Source organism: Rutidosis leptorrhynchoides, chromosome 3 (assembly GCF_046630445.1).
Source record: "Rutidosis leptorrhynchoides isolate AG116_Rl617_1_P2 chromosome 3, CSIRO_AGI_Rlap_v1, whole genome shotgun sequence".
Lineage (NCBI taxonomy): Eukaryota > Viridiplantae > Streptophyta > Magnoliopsida > Asterales > Asteraceae > Rutidosis > Rutidosis leptorrhynchoides.
The window spans coordinates 382,080,573-382,102,737 of NC_092335.1; the positions used below are offsets into that span (position 1 = coordinate 382,080,573).

At 30.4% G+C, this 22,165-nt stretch overlaps 1 non-coding gene across 1 annotated transcript; it reads right to left on the bottom strand.

Annotated features, from left to right (window-relative positions):
- Positions 1 to 3,682: 3,682 nt before the first annotated feature.
- LOC139903071 (small nucleolar RNA R71) lies at positions 3,683 to 3,789 on the bottom strand. The gene has a single exon (XR_011777918.1). It is a non-coding gene; the product is annotated as a small nucleolar RNA R71 (small nucleolar RNA).
- Between the last annotated feature and the right edge of the window lie 18,376 nt (positions 3,790 to 22,165).

A 22,165-nucleotide genomic window follows, 5' to 3' on the forward strand; every position in this document is an offset into this window, starting at 1 on the left:
GTGTAATTTCGACTATATACACTTGACCAACTTTGACTAAGTCAAATCTCACCCGAACCACTCATAATCACAATAGAATAGTGATTATGTCCCACTAATACATTTTGCACAAGGTTTGATCAACCAATCCCCCACTTGGACTTACGACCCGCCCAAATTGACATAAAGTGCAATCTACTCCTTTTTGCACTTTTAACGATACTCGAAAGTCCAAAACTAACGAGACCATTTCCCACGTTCCTGAAATACCTAAATACACCTATTTTAGGCTTTAAATGCATTTTAGACCAACATTTACACAAAAACCCATTTTGACCTAAAAACTAGTCAAAACACCAAATTTGTGAACTTACACCCCAAATCACTAATAATCCAAGTTAGCTAGTGATTTCATCAACAAAATTAGTTTATAAACTAACAATATCATAATCCAATCCTAAACCCACCAACATCAACAATAACTAGTTACAATTACCCATTTCACCTCCTAAAAGAGTTTTATAACTAACTAGTTCAAAACCCTAAACTTGAATGTCAAATTACAAAGATGAAGTTCGGAGTTTGAACTTACCAATACCTCCAAAATGATGCCGTTGACGAGTAGCACAACTTTAATACCCGAGGTTTAACCCAGAACACCCTTCTTCTTCTTCTCCAATTGGAGCTCTCTCTCTCTAAAACTCTCCTCTCACTCTAGGGTTTGAAGATGAGAGTGTTTGATGAGTGAAAATGAGCTCCAATGGAGTTCTAGATCAGTTTTGGTGACCCTAAACCGACCCTAAATGAAAAGACCAAAGTACCCCTCATTTAAACCTTTTAAAAAGGCTGAAAATTGCATCAGACGGGTTCGGCGCGCCGCGCCGAAAGGTGGAGCGCCGCTCGAACCTACAGGTCAGTTTTCAGAAACTTGTTTTGGCCATAACTTTTTGACCGTAGCTCCGTTTTCGATGAATCAAATATCTTTGGAAACGTAATAAGATATTCTTTCCAATGGTAAGGCTTTGAAACATCAACTCAAACTTTATTTGAGGTTGAAAAGATACGTACACACCATGTACCTCAAACAACGTCCAGTTTTCTTCGACATTCGAGCAAGCAACACGTACATGCTTCGTACACTTCATATACGCATCGTACACCATAAATACATTATGTACAATAAATATTTGGGTCTTACATACCAAAAGATGTCGAAAAACATTCTTTCTTACAAAATAGATCAACTAACTTTTTTTTTTAAAAACACCCGAACGCTAAAAGAAGCAAATTTCACAAAAGGAACAAACCTTCAATGTTAGATGTCGAAAAAAATTCTTTTTTACAAAATAGATCAAGAGTTTTTTTTAACTCGCATTCAAAACGGAGCCCCCGGCTCGAAGCGAGGGCTCCACACCTAGTATAATCTATTTCGTACTACACCTCGCACACATCAAGTATTTTTGGCGCCGCTGCCGGGGACCCCATAGAAGGCTATAATAAAATTTTTTTTAGTTTTTAAGCTATTTTTGTAAAAATATATTTACATAAGTTTTAAAAATATAAAAACATAAAAAAAAGAAAAATATATTTCTATATTTTCAAGTGTTTAAATTAAAAAGTTTATATTTTTTTTCTTTTGTTAAAAATTAAAACTAATAAGAAAAGTTTTTTTTAAATATAAATTTTTATTACATAATATTTTATATAAACCTTTTTGGAAAATATATATATATATATATATATATATATATATATATATATATATATATATATATATATATATATATATATATATATATATATATATATATATATATATATATATATATATATATATTTAAAGTTTAGTTAAATTAAAAAAAAAGTTTATATTTTTATTGTTAAAAGTTATAAAAACTAATAAGTATTTTTTTTTTAATTTATAAGTTTTATTTAAATTATTTTATTTTTTAAAATCAGAAAAAATAAATAAATAAATAAGTAAAACTGTATTCGGGCCCAACTGTAGCATCCAAAATATCTGGCCTGGTATCCATTCCCATGCGATCGCATAAAAATCCTACACAAAATCCATGCAATCGCATGGATTGATTTGACAGCTCAGGTACCTTAGCCAATAGAATTAGGGTTACGTTTATTATTAATTATTATTATTAAATAATAACCTAATTAGGGTTTAAGTATTTAATTATTTATTAATATTAGTTTATAATTAGTAATATTAAGTTTTAATATTATTATTAATTATATAAATTAATACTTTTATAAAATAATAATATAAAAATAATATTTTTATAAAATTTATATTTTTATCATTTTAGTTATAATTTGTATTTTTATTGTTTATTTCGTAATATTTTTCGTTCGTAACTAGTTTTAAGTTATAGTTTTTGCCGTAGTTCTTTATATTTCTAGATCTTTGGGCTTTGCCGTAAAATCCCTTAAGTGTTTTTTTTCTTTAGATTAAGATTTAGGCGCTTTAGAATTTTACGACGTCACTTATCACTTTAGTTTTAAATAGATTTTAGTGCCTAATTAAGTTATTGCCGTTTTGGATATAGAATTTCTTTTAAGCTTTAATTCCTTTAGACTTAATTTTTAATATTTAGTTTTTAGACTTTTAAGTTTCGACGCTTTACTTTCTTATTATTATTTATCGACCTTTTATTTTTTGAAGTTTTTCGACGCACTCTTTTTCTTCCTCCTATTTCTCGACGCTCTAGTTTTTAGGACATAGATTTTATCTTCAAAATTTCGAAAAAAAAAATTATTTTAAGCGGTTAAATTGATAGACATCCAAAAATTTTCTGGTTCGTAGTAATAGTTGGATTTGTTAGTGGCGAGTTGTGGGCTTCCGATTTAAAGGGTCCTGGCTACCTGCTGCATCTATTGGCTATTCGAAACGTGGGCAAAATCAGAAAAGTCTATTAATTTGATAACTTTTAATAATTTTTATCTTTATAACTAATAGGATATTCTGTGAATGCACCGAGCAAAACGTTCACCACCTTTCATACGTTCACCACCTTTCATACGTTCACCACCTGTAACTCGATCAAGACATCTAGCCAATATTGTCGCCGTTGATTTTTCTTTAGAATCATCATCTAGTCGACCAAGTACTCCAATTCAAATTTCCGATAATCCATTTTTTGAACCCGATCTCACAATTGAGAACCCGGAGGATATTCAAGGACAATTCAGAGATCCTGAACCACTAATCATTCCTCCTGAACCACAAATCATACAACCAGAGATTGTCGAGGAAGAAACCATTAAATCAGAATCCCCTAGTGATTCAGATTCAACAATTTCAATCATGGAAAATCAGGAACCTCAAAGTATGGAAGATCGAATGAGAGCCACACGCACTGGCCAAGGTCATGCCATTACTCAACCAGACATTAATGTGCCAGATTATGAAATCAAAGGACAAATCCTACACATGGTAACTAATCAATGCCAATTTAGTGGTGCACCAAAAGAAGATCCAAACGAACATCTTCGAACCTTTAATAGGATTTGTACTCTATTCAAAATCAGAGAAGTTGAGGATGAACAGATCTATCTCATGTTATTTCCCTGGACTTTAAAGGGAGAAGCCAAAGATTGGTTAGAATCGTTACCTGAAGGGGCAATTGATACATGGGATGTTTTAGTTGAACATTTTCTTAAACAATTTTTTCCCGCATCTAAAGCCGTGAGACTTCAAGGAGAAATTGTTACGTTCACACAAAAGCCAAATGAAACTTTATATGAAGCATGGACAAGATTTGGAAAGTTGTTGAGAGGATGTCCTCAACATGGTTTAGACACTTATCAAATAGTACAAATATTCTACCAAAGATGCGACATCACTACACGAAAAGACATCGATATAGCAGCTGGTGGTTCCGTTATGAAGAAAACCGCAACTGAAGCTTACAAAATTATTAATAACACTGCTTCCCACTCACATGAGTGGCACCAAGAAAAAGATATTCCTCGTTCATCTAAAGCAGCTAGAGCCGATTCTAGCCATGACTTTGATTCCATATCCGCAAAGATAGATGCTGTCGAGAGACGAATGGAAAAGATGACTAAAGATATTCACTCAATAAGAATTAGTTGTGAGCAGTGTGGAGGACCACATTTGACAAAAGATTTTCTCAGTATTGAACAAACAATGGAACAAAGAGAGAATGTTTCATATATGAACCAAAGGCCTGGAAATAATTATCAGAATAATTATCAACCGCCAAGACCAATCTACAATCAAAATCAGAATTATAACCGAAATGTTCCATACAACAATCAACAAGGTCCTAGCAATCAACAAGTATCTAACAATACTTACAATCAGCAAAGACCTATTTTTCAAAATAAACCACCACAAACTGATGATAAAAAGCCAAATTTTGAAGACATGATGTCAAAGCTAGTTGAATCTCAAACTCAATTTTTCACATCTTAGAAACAAACTAATGAACAAAATGCTCAAGCATTTAGAAATCAACAAGCTTCTATCCAAAATCTGGAACAAGAAGTAAGCAACCTAGCAAGGTTGATAGGTGAAAGAAAACTGGGAAGTCTACCTAGTGATACAAATACTAACCCCCGGAATGAAACAGCTAAAGCTATTACCACGAGAAGTGGTATTACACTTAAACCACCTGAAATACCTGTAATTTCTGATGATTCTACTCCTACTACACATGAACCACAACCTGAGCAAGATAAGGTGAAAGGACCCGTTCATATACATTATAAATGATTCTCAATAGTTGATTACATCGCGAGGTATTTGACCTGTATATGATACAATTTTCAGACATTGCATTCGTTTTTAAAAGATAAACTTTCTTTACATCAAAAATTGACAGGCATGCATACAATTTCATAATATCCAACTATAAATGACCTAATCTGTCATTTAGTTAATAGTAAACTCTATTGAACTCAATGACTTGAATGCAACGTCTTTTGAAATATGCCATGAATGACTCCAAGTAATATCTTTAAAATGAGCAAATGCACAGCGGAAGATTTCTTTAACACCTGAGAATAAACATGCTTTAAAGTGTCAACCAAAAGGTTGGTAAGTTCATTAGTTTATCATAAACAATTCATTTTCATCATTTTAATAGACTACAAGAATTTCATTTCCAGTTCTCATAAATATACGTCCCATGCATAGACACAAAAATCATTCATATGGTGAACACCTGGTAACCGACATTAACAAGATGCATATAAGAATATCCCCTATCATTCCGGGAAATCCTTCAGACATGATAAAAACAATATCAAAGTATTAAAGCATCCGGTACTTTGGATGGGGTTTGTTAGGCCCAATAGATCTATCTTTAAGATTCACGTCAATTAGTAGATCGGTTTACTAATTCTTAGGTTACCAAGCAAAAGGGGCATATTTGGCTTCGATCATTCACCCATATAATGTAGTTTCAATTACTTGTGTCTATTTCGTAAAACATTTATAAAAATTGCGCATGTATTCTTAGCCCAAAAATATAAAGGGTAAAAAGGCAAATGAAACTCAACATACTGTATTTCGTAGTAAAGATACATATAACGTCATTGAACAAGTGCAAGGTTGGCCTCAGATTCACAAACCTAAATTAAGTATATATATTTATATGTTGGTCAATATTGGTCTAACAATTTAAGTCAGGTCATAGTGTACCACCATCCTAATGCTCGAGACTAATATGCAATAGTCAATAAAAGTCAATTTGACCCAAAATGATTTCCAAAATCCATACATGATTAACATATAACTTGAATATCGTCGTTTTATATTTTTAAATATTTTTAAAAGATTTTAATAGAGTAAATAATATAATTCATTTATTATTAAAATACATATATAAAAATATGATTTTATATATCTTAAGTATTAAAATTTATAAAGTTCATTTAATATAATATGATAGGTAGTATTAACGTAATTATGTTACACGTAGTAAAATATCTTTGTATTACATATTTATTTGATAAAATAACATTGATAATAATAATAAGCAAAACTTGTATTATTTTGAGATAATAATTTTTATTATTCTATTAATAAAAATATCAATATTTATATTTACTAAAAGTGATATTATGAATAAACGATAATTCTAATTATGATAACTTTAATATTTACGATACTTTTTAATATTATCTTTAAAATAATAATTCTATTTAAAATGATAATAATAATGATATTTTATAATAACAATGACATTTCTATTAAAATGATAATTTTTGTTAAAATGATAGTTTTAATACTAACGATACTTTTAATAATAATAGTAATGATAAAATAATAAGAATGATAATTTTATCTAAATCAATATCTTATAATATTTTAATTTCATCATGATACTCTTACTTATTATTTCCTAATCGTTTCGTTTAATAGTTTTTAATCGTCTTTTATATCGTGTTCATAATAATGATAATAATAGTAATCAAAATAATTAGGTGTTACAAATATTTGTTTTAATTACACTAATCTTAATAATGATAGTTACTATAACATTATTAACGATAATACTAATAATTATCTTAATGATAATATAATATTAATTATAATAACAATAACAATAACCATTTTTAAATAATGATGGAAATCGTTATATCAAAAAACATTTTAGAAAAGTAGAATCATATATATTCATAATAGGTTTCAAGTTTTTAAATTACAGTCTGTTGGTGAAGCATGGGATAAAGTCCAAAGGTTAAATAAACGTATGAAATCATCTTAATGAAAAATGTCGAGTTACTTAACTTGTCGATATCCAACATCTAAGTTATTTACACTCCACGTTCTTACTTATAAATCACTTTACCATTTTCCGAATGTTGTCAAAAAGAATAAATTTCTTAAATTACAGTGGACCTCATAACATAGACCCGTAATCATATCACAATGTATCTGATAAATCAGTCATTTGATATTATCTTCTAATTCCGTTGATAACTATTAGAATATATTTTGAAACAAATACGTTTATATAAAGTATTATACCCATAATACTTTGTTAATGTTTTCAAGTTATAATATATACATATACATATATAATCATGTTCGTTCAATTTAATGGTTCGTGAATCGTTGGAACTTGGTCGAGGTTTAAATGAATGTATGGACAAAGTTTAAAATTCTTGAGATTTAACTTAACAAACTTTGCTTATCGTGTCAGAATAATATAAAGATGAAGTTTAAATTTGGTTGGAAATTTTTGGGTTGTCACAGTACCTACCCGTTAAAGAAATTTCGTCCCGAAATTTGAATGGGATGGTCATGACTGACAATAAGTATGTTTTCATGATGCATACGGGCTAAAAATTATAGTTTTATCATCAGCGAATAATTTGGATAAACAATCCATTTATATGAAGATTACGAATGAAGCTAACATAGAAGAGTGAAATGAGTAAGTGTAGATTCATCTTATCATTTGACGTAGATATGATTGATTTCCATATTTCAAGGGATTTGAAGAAAATCTTCGTAATAAGATTTGATTCTCCGATAACCAAGGGAATTAGGATCTGCTTTAAATGCGATCATCCATTTTAATTGTTCTGTCGGAGATTTTCTTATAAATTTACCTCTTTCGTTTCCTTACAACTCACACCTTCTGTTGATGCATTTTATGCAAGTCCCTAGATATCTACCCACGTCCATTGCAGGTACAATAGTTTAGAGGCCACCATGATTGCTCGTTATTATCCTATCCGTGTTTGTATATGGTTACAGGAACTGCAGGAACGAGATTTGAATGTTTGACTATGTTAGACTTAGTCAGACGTACGAGTGAATCCTCACTAGTACGCCTGACAGGCTCATACGCACGGTTGATGCTGAGCTAAGTCACAATTACAACCTAAATGTGAAGACACGAGTGAGTGATCACCCGTGCGGCTGATGAAGCCGACTCGTACGTGTGATGGATGAATCGTATGGGTGAGTCAACAGCAGGGGTATATAAAGTCTTATGTTTTTCATTTTAGGTTAAGCCTCTCATTTGTTACACACTCAGATCTGGTGAGCTCCTCCGATTCTCTCTCAATCCAAATCACCCAAGTGGTGAATAATAGCTCTAGGTGTTGATCTAATCACACTTGATTTAGTTGTGGTTTGACTAAATTAATCCAAAAAAAAAAACTTAACCTATTCACTAGAGGGTTTGATTCACTTATTCTGCCATTGTGTGAGTTAAATCTGTTGATTTCTAAGTTCCTAGTCATGTTTCATCACCTTCTATTCTTTCCCCCTCACTCATATTTTAAAGTATTCATCAATATGCTCCATCTAGTTCTGATTCTCGATATACTTCTAACTTTCATATCGGTCATTCTTCTTTTTCATCTACCGCCGGAAGAATCTATTTACTTCTTCTATACTCTTGGGTTTATAGTGTTTCTAGTTCTCCCGTATCTTTATATTGCTATATGCATCGCTATATATAGTTTATAATTTCTGGTTTGTCGTTGGCTTTATATCTTCCCTTATATTTCAAAGTCTCTGCTTCTGTCTTCTATAATCATTGTCATTCACAGTTAATGCTCTCTTTTATTTGCTGCAATTTATACCCCAATTTCTATTTCGGAGTTTTGTCCTTTCATTTCTTCTTCTTGCGATTAAGCACCGCTTGTAATGGTCCAGAATTCACAGGTATGAATTTCGGAATGAACATTGTTAATGTTCTAGGAAGAAAATTGTGATGGCACGATCTTGACTTGTCAAATTACCAGAATACCTTGGAAAAGGCCGAATCATCAAGAAATATTTTCTTGATATTTTAGAGGTCAAATAGAATACAAGAGTCGTATAACATGGCACATGATGATGTTATGATCTGTGAATCATCACGTTCCATTTAGAAACTCAGCATAACTTACTGTAATATAATCACGTTGATCAAGTGTCATTATATTATACTAATTCATACTTCAGTTCCCAACACTACTTCAAAATATTCCTATTTTAAACTTGAATGTTTCAGAATTTAGAAACTAAAATAGTTTCTTTTATGATGTAATACAGATAGCGCGAAGAGGTAAATGATTTTAAATAAGAAAAATTAAGAAAAATTATGAAAATATCTTCAGAAATATGGAGGATATTTATAATGAAAGATATGATGATATCTTAGGATTTCTAATATCAGAGGATGATGAAGAATATTGTTCACAAGGGTTTAGAGTCAGGAGCAAGGTATTCGATAATGACTTCAGCAGATACTGAATCATTTGGATCCTTTGAAGGCAGGTTTAGCCTTTGTGACTTGTCCACAGCCTCCTTCATACTTTGCTCAATCTGTTTTCTAGTTCCAACTCTTTTCTTTTTCTGAGCTCTGCCAACACACTACTCTTTATTATCAAACTTTTTACTGTTAAGGTCGTTTTATAGTTTTTGCTGCTTCATCAAAAATTTCGAGAACTATTCCGCAGTTTAGGGTGTTTTTCAGAAACTTTACATTCAAGTATGTAAGTCCAGGAGATAGACGTTATATATACACATATAACTGTTGGCGTGGATATGCTGCGAGATTTCAAAATACTGATTGCTAATTCCCGATGATTCGTATGGCAATTCTCGTTACAAGATGCGAATGAGTAAATGATGGGGTTTTGATAAATATAATGATTTTTTTGGAAAATCTCAGATCATTACGGTTGCTGATAAGTTTACAGCTAATGTGGTGACATATGAAAGGTTCCCCGGTAACAATGGCGAAAGGGCAATATGTTTATCAAGTTTATGATAAGGCTACTCCGAATGAAAAATCGAAGTTGTCTTGCTGGAGCTGTGATAGAATTTTCTACTTTGAAAAAGGAATTGCAAATTTATTTTTGCTAATAAATGCCAAAGGATCTGACACATATATGTGTTAAATTATGACTTTGGTTTCGAGAGCTTTTTAAGTACATAACTGTGGGTAATATGTGGTTGGATCATCATCTCGATTGCTCATTATTTGAAATGTCTTCAGAAATTTTTCGAAGGGCTTGAACACAAATTGTAATCGTTAATATACATTTGATGTTCTAACACAGTTTTGAAGTCAAAGTATAGTTCTGAAAGATGTAGGAATCTAAAAGTGATGGTACCGGTTATATCTCGAATTAAATTATGAGGTTTCAAAATCAGAATATGTAATTGAGTTTGAATGAGTATGGTTGTTTTGATTTCTATGAAAGAATGAATATTATTTGAAAGTAGGAAATATAGTTGATAATTTGCTTAATCAGATTCGAAGAATGTAACATATTAATTGTGAATTTATATATCTATCGGGTATTACCTACCCGTTAAAAAAAATTCACAATTAATATTTTGTACAAAAGAATTTTTATTACAGTCTTTATGAAAATATATATGTATATATTCTCTTCAGATGTAACATAGATTTTAATGAGTTAATACTAAATCAAACTCATTCGATATACGGTTGGAACTAGAATTGAATAATCCCTTAAAGGCTTTAGAGATTACATAAGTATTTCTTCAATAATATTGAAATTATGAATCAATACTTTGTTATTTGTTGAGGCGTGATGTTGGTTTTCGTTAAATTCTTGTGAACTTCGCAAACTACGAATGATGTTATCTAAAAAGTTTCGGGTACATCGATGATGAAAGTGTAAAATCAAATATATACTTGATTTATTATGAATTGGAATTTGTTGAATTGAGACAGAGATTGTAGTTAATGATGGTTAAGTTGCGGCGAAGGATGTACATTATTGCATATTTGTAATATGAATTAACCGAGTAGTTAAGATTCACACACAATAGCTTAGCACGGAAAGATTTATTTTTATTTCAATATATATATATATATATATATATATATATATATATATGTATATATATATATATATATATATATATATATATGTATATATATATATATATATATATATGTATATATATATATATACATATAATTTCTTCAGAGGGAATAAGTTAATTCTTCATAACTCGTTGATAAAATATACGCGTTATTGATTCGTAATGATGTCCACAGTGATTCTTGAACTGACGGAGTTTGTGATGTTATAGGTGTTGCTGATTCTGATGCTGACTGCACTGACGATGCTGGTGACGCCGACGGTACTGTTGATGCTGTTGGTAAAACAAGTTTAGCTTGTTAACCACACACCATTTTTTGTCAGGGTTTCTACTCTTCCTTCTATCATTTTGGTTCGCTTAACTGATTTATGATTAGGTCTAGATTAGATAATCTCTAAGACTTTAGAGATTACATAATCGTCGCGGAATGTTTTTCCAATAAAGTTATGAATTAATACTTCGTCAGTTATTGTTGTTGGTACTCCTTGGTATCTATGGTGCATATGACATTGATGCTCGTGGGACAGATTGTGAAGTTGAGGTTTACGACGTGGTTGTGGTTGGAGGTGGTAATGGTACTGTTGGCGTTGATGATGGTATACTGGTTATGCTGCTGGTGCTGCTACTGGTGTTTGTAATTTTTGCACCATATTCTTCAAAGCCACTACCCGAGCGCGAAGCTCGTTGACTTCTTATATTACACCGGGGTGATTGTCGGTTCGGACGAGCGGATAAATAAAATCTATAATTTGATGTAGTATATAATCGTGACGAGATACTCTGGAAATGAGAGAGAAAATGGTGTTTTGGATTGGTTCGCCGGTAAGTGCTTCAGGTTCTTCGTCAAGAGGGCAATGGGGTGGATGGAAGGGATCACCTTCTTCTTGTCTCCAATGATTTAGGAGGCTACGAACCCATCCCCAATTCATCCAGAATAGATGATGGCGGATTGGTTGATCCATTCCGGTCACACTGCTTTCAGAGCTGGAGTGGGATTCCATTTCGGAATCCGAGGAACTTGAATTAATGATGAATTCCATTTCGTACGATTGGATAAGGATTTTTCGATATGAAATGATTTTTGGTTATCGGATGGTATTCTAATTACATAGAATATCCATAGATATAGAACAAAAGATTTCATAGATTACGGAGGAATTTGCGGGATATGTCAGGTAAAGTTTAAAGTAACAGATACGATAAGATATGATTTAGCAGATACGCTAAGATATGAATTTTTTCTTATACACTACTCATGCAATTAATGTAGCAAGACGTGTCTAGACTAGTAATGATAAGCAGGTAATTTCCTAAGAATGATAAGTAGATGATTTCCGATTAAAAATGATAAGCAAAACTTTTGACATGCAGACACGGTCGAAGTCCAGACTCACTAATGCATCCTAACGACTTATCAGTTAGACATACTAATGTAGACCTGGTTTGCTAAGACCACCGCTCTGATACCAACTGAAAGGACCCGTTCATATACATTATAAATGATTCTCAATAGTTGATTACATCACGAGGTATTTGACCTCTATATGATACAATTTTCAGACATTGCATTCGTTTTTAAAAGATAAACTTTCTTTACATCGAAAATTGACAGGCATGCATACCATTTCATAATATCCAACTATAAATGACCTAATCTGTCATTTAGTTAATAATAAACTCCATTGAACTCAACGACTTGAATACAACATCTTTTGAAATATGCCATGAATGACTCCAAGTAATATCTTTAAAATGAGCAAATGCATAGCGGAAGATTTCTTTAACACCTGAGAATAAACATGCTTTAAAGTGTCAACCAAAAGGTTGGTGAGTTCATTAGTTTATCATAAATAATTCATTTTCATCATTTTAATAGACCACAAGAATTTCATTTCCAGTTCTCATAAATATACGTCCCATGCATAGACACAAAAATCATTCATATGGTGAACACCTGGTAACCGACATTAACAAGATGCATATAAGAATATCCTCTATCATTCCGGAAAATCCTTCGGACATGATAAAAACCACATCGAAGTACTAAAGCATCCGGTACTTTGGATGGGGTTCGTTAGGCCCAATAGATCTATCTTTAAGATTCGCATCAATTAGTAGATCGGTATACTAATTCTTAGGTTACCAAGCAAAAGGGGCATATTCGGCTTCGATCATTCACCCATATAATGTAGTTTCAATTACTTGTGTCTATTTCGTAAAACATTTATAAAAATTGCGCATGTATTCTCAGCCCAAAAATATAAAGGGTAAAAAGGCAAATGAAACTCACCATACTGTATTTTGTAGTAAAAATACATATAACGTCATTGAACAAGTGCAAGGTTGGCCTCGAATTCATAAACCTAAATTAAGTATATATATTTATATGTTGGTCAATATTGGTCTAACAATTTAAGTCAGGTCATAGTGTACCACCATCCTAATGCTCGAGACTAATATGCAATAGTCAATAAAAGTCAATTTGACCCAAAATGATTTCCAAAATCCATACATGATTAACATATAACTTGAATATCGTCGTTTTATATTTTTAAATATTTTTAAAAGATTTTAATAGAGTAAATAATATAATTCATTTATTATTAAAATTTATATATAAAAATATGATTTTATATATCTTAAGTAATAAAATTTATAAAGTTCATTTAATATAATATGATAGGTAGTATTAACGTAATTATGTTACACGTAGTAAAATATCTTTGTATTACATATTTATTTGATAAAATAACATTGATAATAATAATAAGCAAAACTTGTATTATTTTGAGATAATATTTTTTATTATTCTATTAATAAAAATATCAATATTTATATTTACTAAAAGTGATATTATAAATAAACGATAATTCTAATTATGATAACTTTAATATTTACGATGCTTTTTAATATTATCTTTAAAATAATAATTCTATTTAAAATGATAATAATAATGATATTTTATAATAACAATGACATTTCTATTAAAATGATAATTTTTGTTAAAATGATAGTTTTAATACTAACGATACTTTTAATAATAATAGTAATGATAAAATAATAACAATGATAATTTTATCTAAATCAATATCTTATAATATTTTAATTTCATCATGATACTCTTACTTATTATTTCCTAATCGTTTCGTTTAATAGTTTTTAATCATCTTTTATATCGTGTTCATAATAATGATAATAATAGTAATCAAAATAATTAGGTGTTACAAATATTTGTTTTAATTACACTAATCTTAATAATGATAGTTACTATAACATTATTAACGATGATACTAATAATTATCTTAATGATAATATAATATTAATAATAATAACAATAACAATAACCATTTTTAAATAATGATATATATATTAATAATAATAATAATAATAATAATAATAATAATAATAATAATAATAAAAATTGGATAATAATAATAATAATAATACTAATTATAACTTTAACGATAACAACGATAGTAATAATAAAAAAATAACAATTTTTTTATGATAAATCCTTTTTATTGATAAAGATAATAATAATGATAATAATAAGATAAAACTAGAACGACGATAAAAACGACGATAGTAATTATAATTATTTTAACAATAATACTAAAATTCAGTTGACTATAATTTCTAATCTGTTCATCGAAACCATTCGACATCTAAAGGAAAAGTTCTTAATTTTTCGCTAGCTTTCCAACGACATGCATATCTTATACCTTATCTCAATCGCAGGTGTAACTAATTCGAGATTCAACATAACCTAACTAAGGGCAATATCAAAAGTACAAGCATGCATAATCCTAAATACTCGAGCACTAGTCAGGGATACACTATTGATATGTAAAAATTTATTTACGAGTACTCACGTATCAATATTGAGATTCAATATTGCAGGAAAGGTACGTAGACACAACGGAGATGACAAACACTAAGTTGACCTTACGAGCATACCCATAATCCATACCCATCACCACCATAGCTATAACCCATAATTTCCTTAACCCTATCCCGCTCAAAAAAACAATTTCGAAATCACTCGGACAGCACTCCGTCGTAATATTTTATGTATACTAATAATATCTTGAAATAATACGGAGTAAATATATATATATATATATATATATATATATATATATATATATATATATATATATATATATATATATATATATATATATATATATATATATATATATATATATATATATATATATATATGTAAATCGATTGAGAGAGTTTAGAGAAAATATTTTCAAATTTCTATGAAATAAAGAAACCTATTGAATTCTATTTATAATAGATTTTTAAATTATTAAAGTGAATTATTAAAGTATGAATTATTAAAGTGAATTATTAAAGTATGAATTATTAAAGTGAATTACTAAAATATGAATTATTAAAGTATGAATTATTAAAGTGAATTATTAAAGTATGAATTATTAAAGTTAAAGTAAAGTAAAAATAAAGTAAAGGTAAAATTTAAATATAGTAAAAGTATAAAACTATGTACGTATAATACGCGTATAAATATATATAATATTAATTTAAATCGTTATATATACTTAATAAAATAAAATATAAATATCGTTATCTTTATCATACTGGTTAAGTAATGAGTTGTCAAAAGTGGTTCTAGATATTTATAAAAGTTATATACATTTTAATAATAAAGTTCTTCTTAAACTGAAATCGTTTTTGTACGTTTGAAACTAAATCAAATAAATATGATAATTTTTTTTTTCCAAAACTAAATATATTTAAGAATTATTTTGTTTAAAGGTTAAAATAATGGAAATCGTTATATCATAAAATGTTTTAGAAAAGTAGAATCATATATATTCATAATAGGTTTCAAGTTTTTAAATTACAGTCTATTGGTGAAGCATGGGATAAAGTCCAAAGGTTAAATAAACGTATGAAATCATCTTAATGAAAAATGTCGAGTCACTTAACTTGGCGATATCCAACATCTAAGTTATTTACACTCCATGTTCTTACTTATAAATCACTTTACCATTTACCGAATGTTATCAAAAAGAATAGATTTCTTAAGTCACAGTGGACCTCATAACATAGACCCGTAATCATATCACAATGTATCTGATAAATCAGTCATTTGATATTATCTTCTAATTCCGTTGATAACTATTAGAATATATTTTGAAACAAATATGTTTATATAAAGTATTATACGCATAATACTTTGTTAATGTTTTCAAGTTATAATATATACACATATACATATATAATCATGTTCGTTCAATTTAATGGTTCGTGAATCGTTGGAACTTGGTCGAGGTTTAAATGAATGTATGGACACAGTTTAAAATTCTTGAGATTTAACTTAACAATCTTTGCTTATCGTGTCAGAATAATATAAAGATAAAGTTTAAATTTGGTTGGAAATTTCCGGGTTGTCACATAAGGAAACAGAACCGGTAGTTGAAAAGGTTAATGAAGATAACACAGTTAAGGCTAAACCTTATGTTAAACCATACCAACCACCACTTCCTTACCCGAGTAAAATGAGAAAAGAAAGACTTGAAGCCGAGCAATCCAAATTCTTGGATATGTTTAAACAAATAAATGTAAATCTTCCTTTCATTGATGTGATTTCAGGAATGCCTAGATATGCTAAACTTATGAAAGATCTAATCACAAATAGAAAGAAAATGGAAGAACTCTCGGCTGTTACTATGAATGCAAATTGTTCTGCAGTACTGTTGAATAAAATGCCAGAAAAATTATCAGATTCAGGAAGTTTCACAATTCCATGTTTTCTGGGTAGTCTTAGTTCAATAGAAGCATTGGCAGATTTAGGTGCTAGTATAAATCTAATGCCATATTCACTATACGCTAAACTAGACCTTGGAGAATTGAAACCAACACGAATACGCATACAACTAGCCGATCGATCAGTAAAATATCCTAGAGGGATAATGGAGAACATGCTAGTTAAAGTTGGTACTTTAGTATTTCCAGTAGATTTTGTTATTCTGGACATGGAAGAAGATTCTCGAGTTCCTCTCATATTAGGAAGACCATTTTTAAACACGGCTAAAGCAATAATAGACGTGTTCGGTAAGAAACTGACCCTAAGTATAGAGGACGAGAGTGTTACCTTTTCTGTTGATAGAGCCATGCAACAATCGCAATCTGCAGATGATACATGTTATTATATTGAAACTATAGATTCACATGCAGAATTGTTAGAAGAATTTCTAGAATTACAAGGAACAGGAGAATGTTCTTTAGGAGAAGGAACTGAACCAATTAATGAAGCTGAAATGTTAGCCGTACTTATAGCTAATGGATATGAACCAACAACAGAAGAACTTCAAATGCTAAAAGATGAAGACAAATATCGATACAAATCATCGATAGAAGAACTACCGACATTAGAGTTAAAGCCACTTCCAAACCATTTGGAATATGCTTATTTACATGGTGAATCTGAATTACCTGTAATAATATCGTCTTCTCTTACGGAAAATGAAAAATCTCAACTCATTTCTGTGCTAAAAGCTCATAAACCAGCTATTGCATGGAAGATTCGTGATATTAAAGGAATAAGTCCTTCGTATTGCACACATAAAATCCTTATGGAAGAAGGACATAAAAAGTATGTGCAACGCCAAAGAAGACTAAATCCTAATATGCAAGATGTTGTTAAGAAAGAAATTATTAAACTGCTTGATGCAGGATTAATTTATCCAATCTCTGATAGTCCATGGGTAAGCTCAGTTCAATGTGTACCTAAGAAGGGTGGCATGATTGTCATCACAAATGAAAAAATATGAGCTTATTCCTACTAGGACTGTAACAGGATGGCGTGTTTATATTGATTATAGAAAATTAAATGACGCCACCAGAAAAGATCACTTTCCCTTACCTTTCATTGATCAAATGTTGGAAAGATTAGCCGAAAATAGTTACTATTGTTTTCTTGATGGTTTTTCGGATACTTTCAAATTCCAATAGCACCCGAAGATCAAGAAAAAACCACATTCACGTGCCTTTATGGTACTTTTGCTTATAAACGCATGCCATTTGGACTTTGCAACGCCCCTGCAACCTTTCAAAGGTGCATGATGGAGATTTTTCATGACATGATAGAAGAATGCATGGAAGTATTCATGGATGACTTTTCAGTCTTCGGTGTTACTTTTGAAACATATCTAGTTAATCTAGAACGAATGCTTATTAGATGCGAACAATCAAATCTAGTAGTTAATTGGGAGAAATGCCATTTCATGGTTAAAGAAGACATCGTTCTTGGTCATAAAATTTCAAAGGAAGGAATTGAAGTGGATAGAGCTAAAGTAGATGTAATTGCTAAACTTCCATATCCCACCAATGTTAGAGGAGTTAGGAGTTTTCTAGGGCATGCCGGTTTTTACCGACGTTTCATAAAATATTTTTCTAAAATTGCCACTCCAATGAATAAACTCCTAGAAAAGGATGCTCCATTCATCTTTTCAGATGAATGCATCAAATCTTTTAATATTCTTAAGGAAAAACTCACTAATGCACCGGTCATGATAACTCCAAATTGGAATCTACCGTTTGAACTTATGTGCGATGCAAGTGATTTTGCAATGGGAGCCGTTTTAGGACAAATGATTGAAAAACGATTTCAACCTATTTATTATGCTAGTAAGACGTTACAAGCAGCACAAACAAATTACACAACTACTAAAAAAGAACTCTTTGCCATTGTCTTTGCTTTTGACAAATTTCGTTCATATCTTGTTCTAGCTAAAACGGTGGTCTATACCGACCATTCTGCTCTTAGATACCTATTTTCAAAACAAGATGCTAAACCACGATTAATCCGTTAGATCTTACTCTTACAAGAGTTCGATATTAAAATCCGAGACAAAAAGCGAGCAGAAAATCTCGCCGCTGATCATCTTTCTCGTCTTGAAAATCCCGAATTAGAAGTTCTAGTATGTGGATTCCTTGAAAAAGGGTTGTCGTACCAAAAATGAAAGAAATTCTTTAGTGATATAAAACACTATTTCTGGGAAGATCCACATTTATTTAAAAGTTGTCCCGATGGAATAATACGCCGATGTGTATTCGGGGATGAAGCTAGTCAAATTTTAAACCATTGTCACACACGACCAACAGGAGGGCATTATGGGCCTCAACTCACAGCAAGGAAAGTTTACGACGCTGGATTCTATTGACCTACAATTTTCAAAGACGCACATTTTCTTTGTAAATCCTGTGATGCTTGTCAAAGGGCCGAAAAAATAAGTCAACGTGATGAAATGCCACAAAATGTCATCCAAGTATGTGAAGTATTTGACATTTGGGGTATTGACTTTATGGGTCCATTTCCAAAATCTCATAATAATCTCTACATTCTCGTTGCCATTGATTATGTATCTAAATTTGTGGAAGCACAAGCTCTCCCAACTAACGATGCACGAGTTGTAGTCAACTTTTTAAAGCATCTTTTTGCAAGGATCGGAACACCGAAAGCTTTAATAAGTGATCGGGGTACTCATTTTTGTAATAACCAACTTGAGGAAGTTCTCAAAAGATATGGGGTAACTCATAAAATCTCAACCGCTTATCATCCACAAACAAGTGGACAAGTTGAAAATACCAACCGAGCTTTAAAATATATTCTAGAGAAAACCGTAGGATCAAATCCGAAGGAATGGTCCATGAAATTGGAGGATGCACTCTGCGCTTTTAGAACAGCCTACAAAACTCCAATTGGAACCACACCTTTTAGACTCGTTTACGGAAAAGCATGTCACCTTCCAGTAGAAATTGAACACAAAGAATTTTGGGCTTTGAAGACATGTAATCTTGATTTACATGAAGCCGGACATCTACGGTTAAGTCAACTAAATGAATTAGAAGAATTAAGACATGAAGCATACGAAAATTCGTTAATATATAAGGAAAGAACGAAGAAATGACATGATAAAAGAATCAGAAGTTCAAAAGAATTTAAAGAAGGAGACAGAGTTCTTCTTTTCAATTCACGATTCAAGCTATTTCCTGGAAAATTGAAATCAAGATGGTCTGGACCATTCATAGTCAAAAGAGTTTTCACATACGGAACAGTAGAATTAATAAATTCAAGTGGGATTGAATTTAAGGTTAATGATCATAGAGTTAAACATTACATAGATAGTCCAATGGAAGTTGAAGATGAAGTTAATCAGAATTTCGACACCACAGCTAAATAAGTGTGGGAAGGTTTGAATCTTTTTAGGGTAATATATATTTCTGTTAGATATTCTATTTTCGTGTAGTTTCTGAAAATGGAATCCGAATGGTCTTTCCCTAGCAGACCCTAAAGAACAAGTCTTCTCCCTCCATTCTGAATTTTTATTTTTTTTAGGTTTTACGAGATGAAGAATTCCTTTGAACTAAATCATGGTCTAATGAAACATGCTATGATTACTAAATGTAATAATGACACCCTTCCGAGTGATTTGGTATCATTCATAAGAAGCAAAATAGACGGAGTAAGAAAAGAGCTCAGAAAAGATCATCATAAGATACATTTTGGTAAAGGAAAATCAAAATCCGCAACAAAAAGAAGAGCACGACACCTTGAAAGATGTTATAAATGCGAAAAATGGTCACACGAAGGTAAATGTTCAAACAATCAAACATATTCAAATACCAAATTTGTTACTCTATACAGAGAAAGACCGTTCATATGTTTAGAAGAAAAGATATTGAAGAATCGAGGTTACGCTTACGTAGCTATGGAGAACCAAATCACATGACTCTCCTATGAGTCAACTAAAGCAGGTCTATGAGAATTCTATCTCATAGGTAAGTATGTACAGTTTTTATTTTTATTTTTATTGCTTTTAACCTTTTGATAATAAACGCTGAATCGTTCGCTATAAAGTATTAAATTGGTATTTAATAAAATTAGGTATGCGTAACCAAAATTATTGATATCATACAAAAATTTATTACATCACTGCGAAATTTAGCATTTATTCTTAAGGTATAAATATCTTTAATCAATCAACCCAAAATATTTCAAAAATTCGTCAGGAGTAAAACTAGGTGATGGAACCGAAATTACTTTACCGAAAAGAGGGGCGTATATTTTTGATAATATTTGATTGATTAAAGTGAGATAAAAGACCAAAAAGATTTTTAATTTTATTTTTACCTTGTTTTTAAAATTAATATATAAATATTAAATTAATATTGTAAACTTTTTAAAATCAATATATTTAAGTTTGTAAATATTTGAAAAAAATTAATATTTTTAATATAAGTTTGTATGTATAAAAATATTAATGATATTTATATGAATTTTTAATTTTATTCATTTTAAATTTAAGTTTGGTGTGAATTTAAAAACAAAAATTTACTTTATTTCACTAAGTTAAAAATATGATATCTAAAAATTCGTCGTGCGTTGAAAACTAGGTCGTTGAATCGAAATTGCTTTACCCGAGGGCGGGACGAGAAATTTTATTAGCATTATTTTTAATCTTATTGAATTAAAGTATGCCAAAGACATTAAAAAACCCAAAAAGCTTTGATTTTAGAACAACGCTTAAAAATGACAAATTTTAAAATTTTGTCGAGGGACGGAATAGGACAACGATCCGAAACGACCTCGTCCTAAATAACAAGGAAAACAAATTTTTTAAAATTTAATCATTTAAATTATTTTAATAAATAAAGATTTTATAAAAAAAATAAAATAATAAAAATATTATGTATGTTTGTAGTTTATCTTATGTACACAACAGGGTAAAACAGCACATTTTCAAAGACTGGCATTAAGTTCAGCAAAAGCTACTAATTTTGACGACAAAACGAAAAACAAATGTGATGTAACAACAAGACAAAATGAACAAATGATGTGCACCATTTATCATTCAGCAAACAAACGCCAATATGTTCGGAAACTTTGGTAAAATTTAATCATTTTTCTACGCTAATCACCCGCAATAATTTAAATTGTTATTGATTTCTTGCAAATGAGGGCATTGCAAGATCTTAAGTGTGGGAAGGGGTTAAATTCTTTCGGATTTTTAAATTTTTTTTGACTTATACACTTGGTTACCATTAAAAATACTAGTAACGCAGTAGTTGTATTAGAATCTAGTGCTCTCTAATAATAAAGAACAACCCTAGTCTTATATACTGACTACCCAATTCTAGTAAAAATTTTCAAAATTTTCAATTAAATGAACTCAAAATCATGTTTATACAAATTTATGAACGATAAAACTAGGTGTTAACACCGAAATTATTGTTACCTCGTAAAGGACATAAATTGAGAAACAACCCAAAATGTTAGAATTCATTTAAAATGTAATA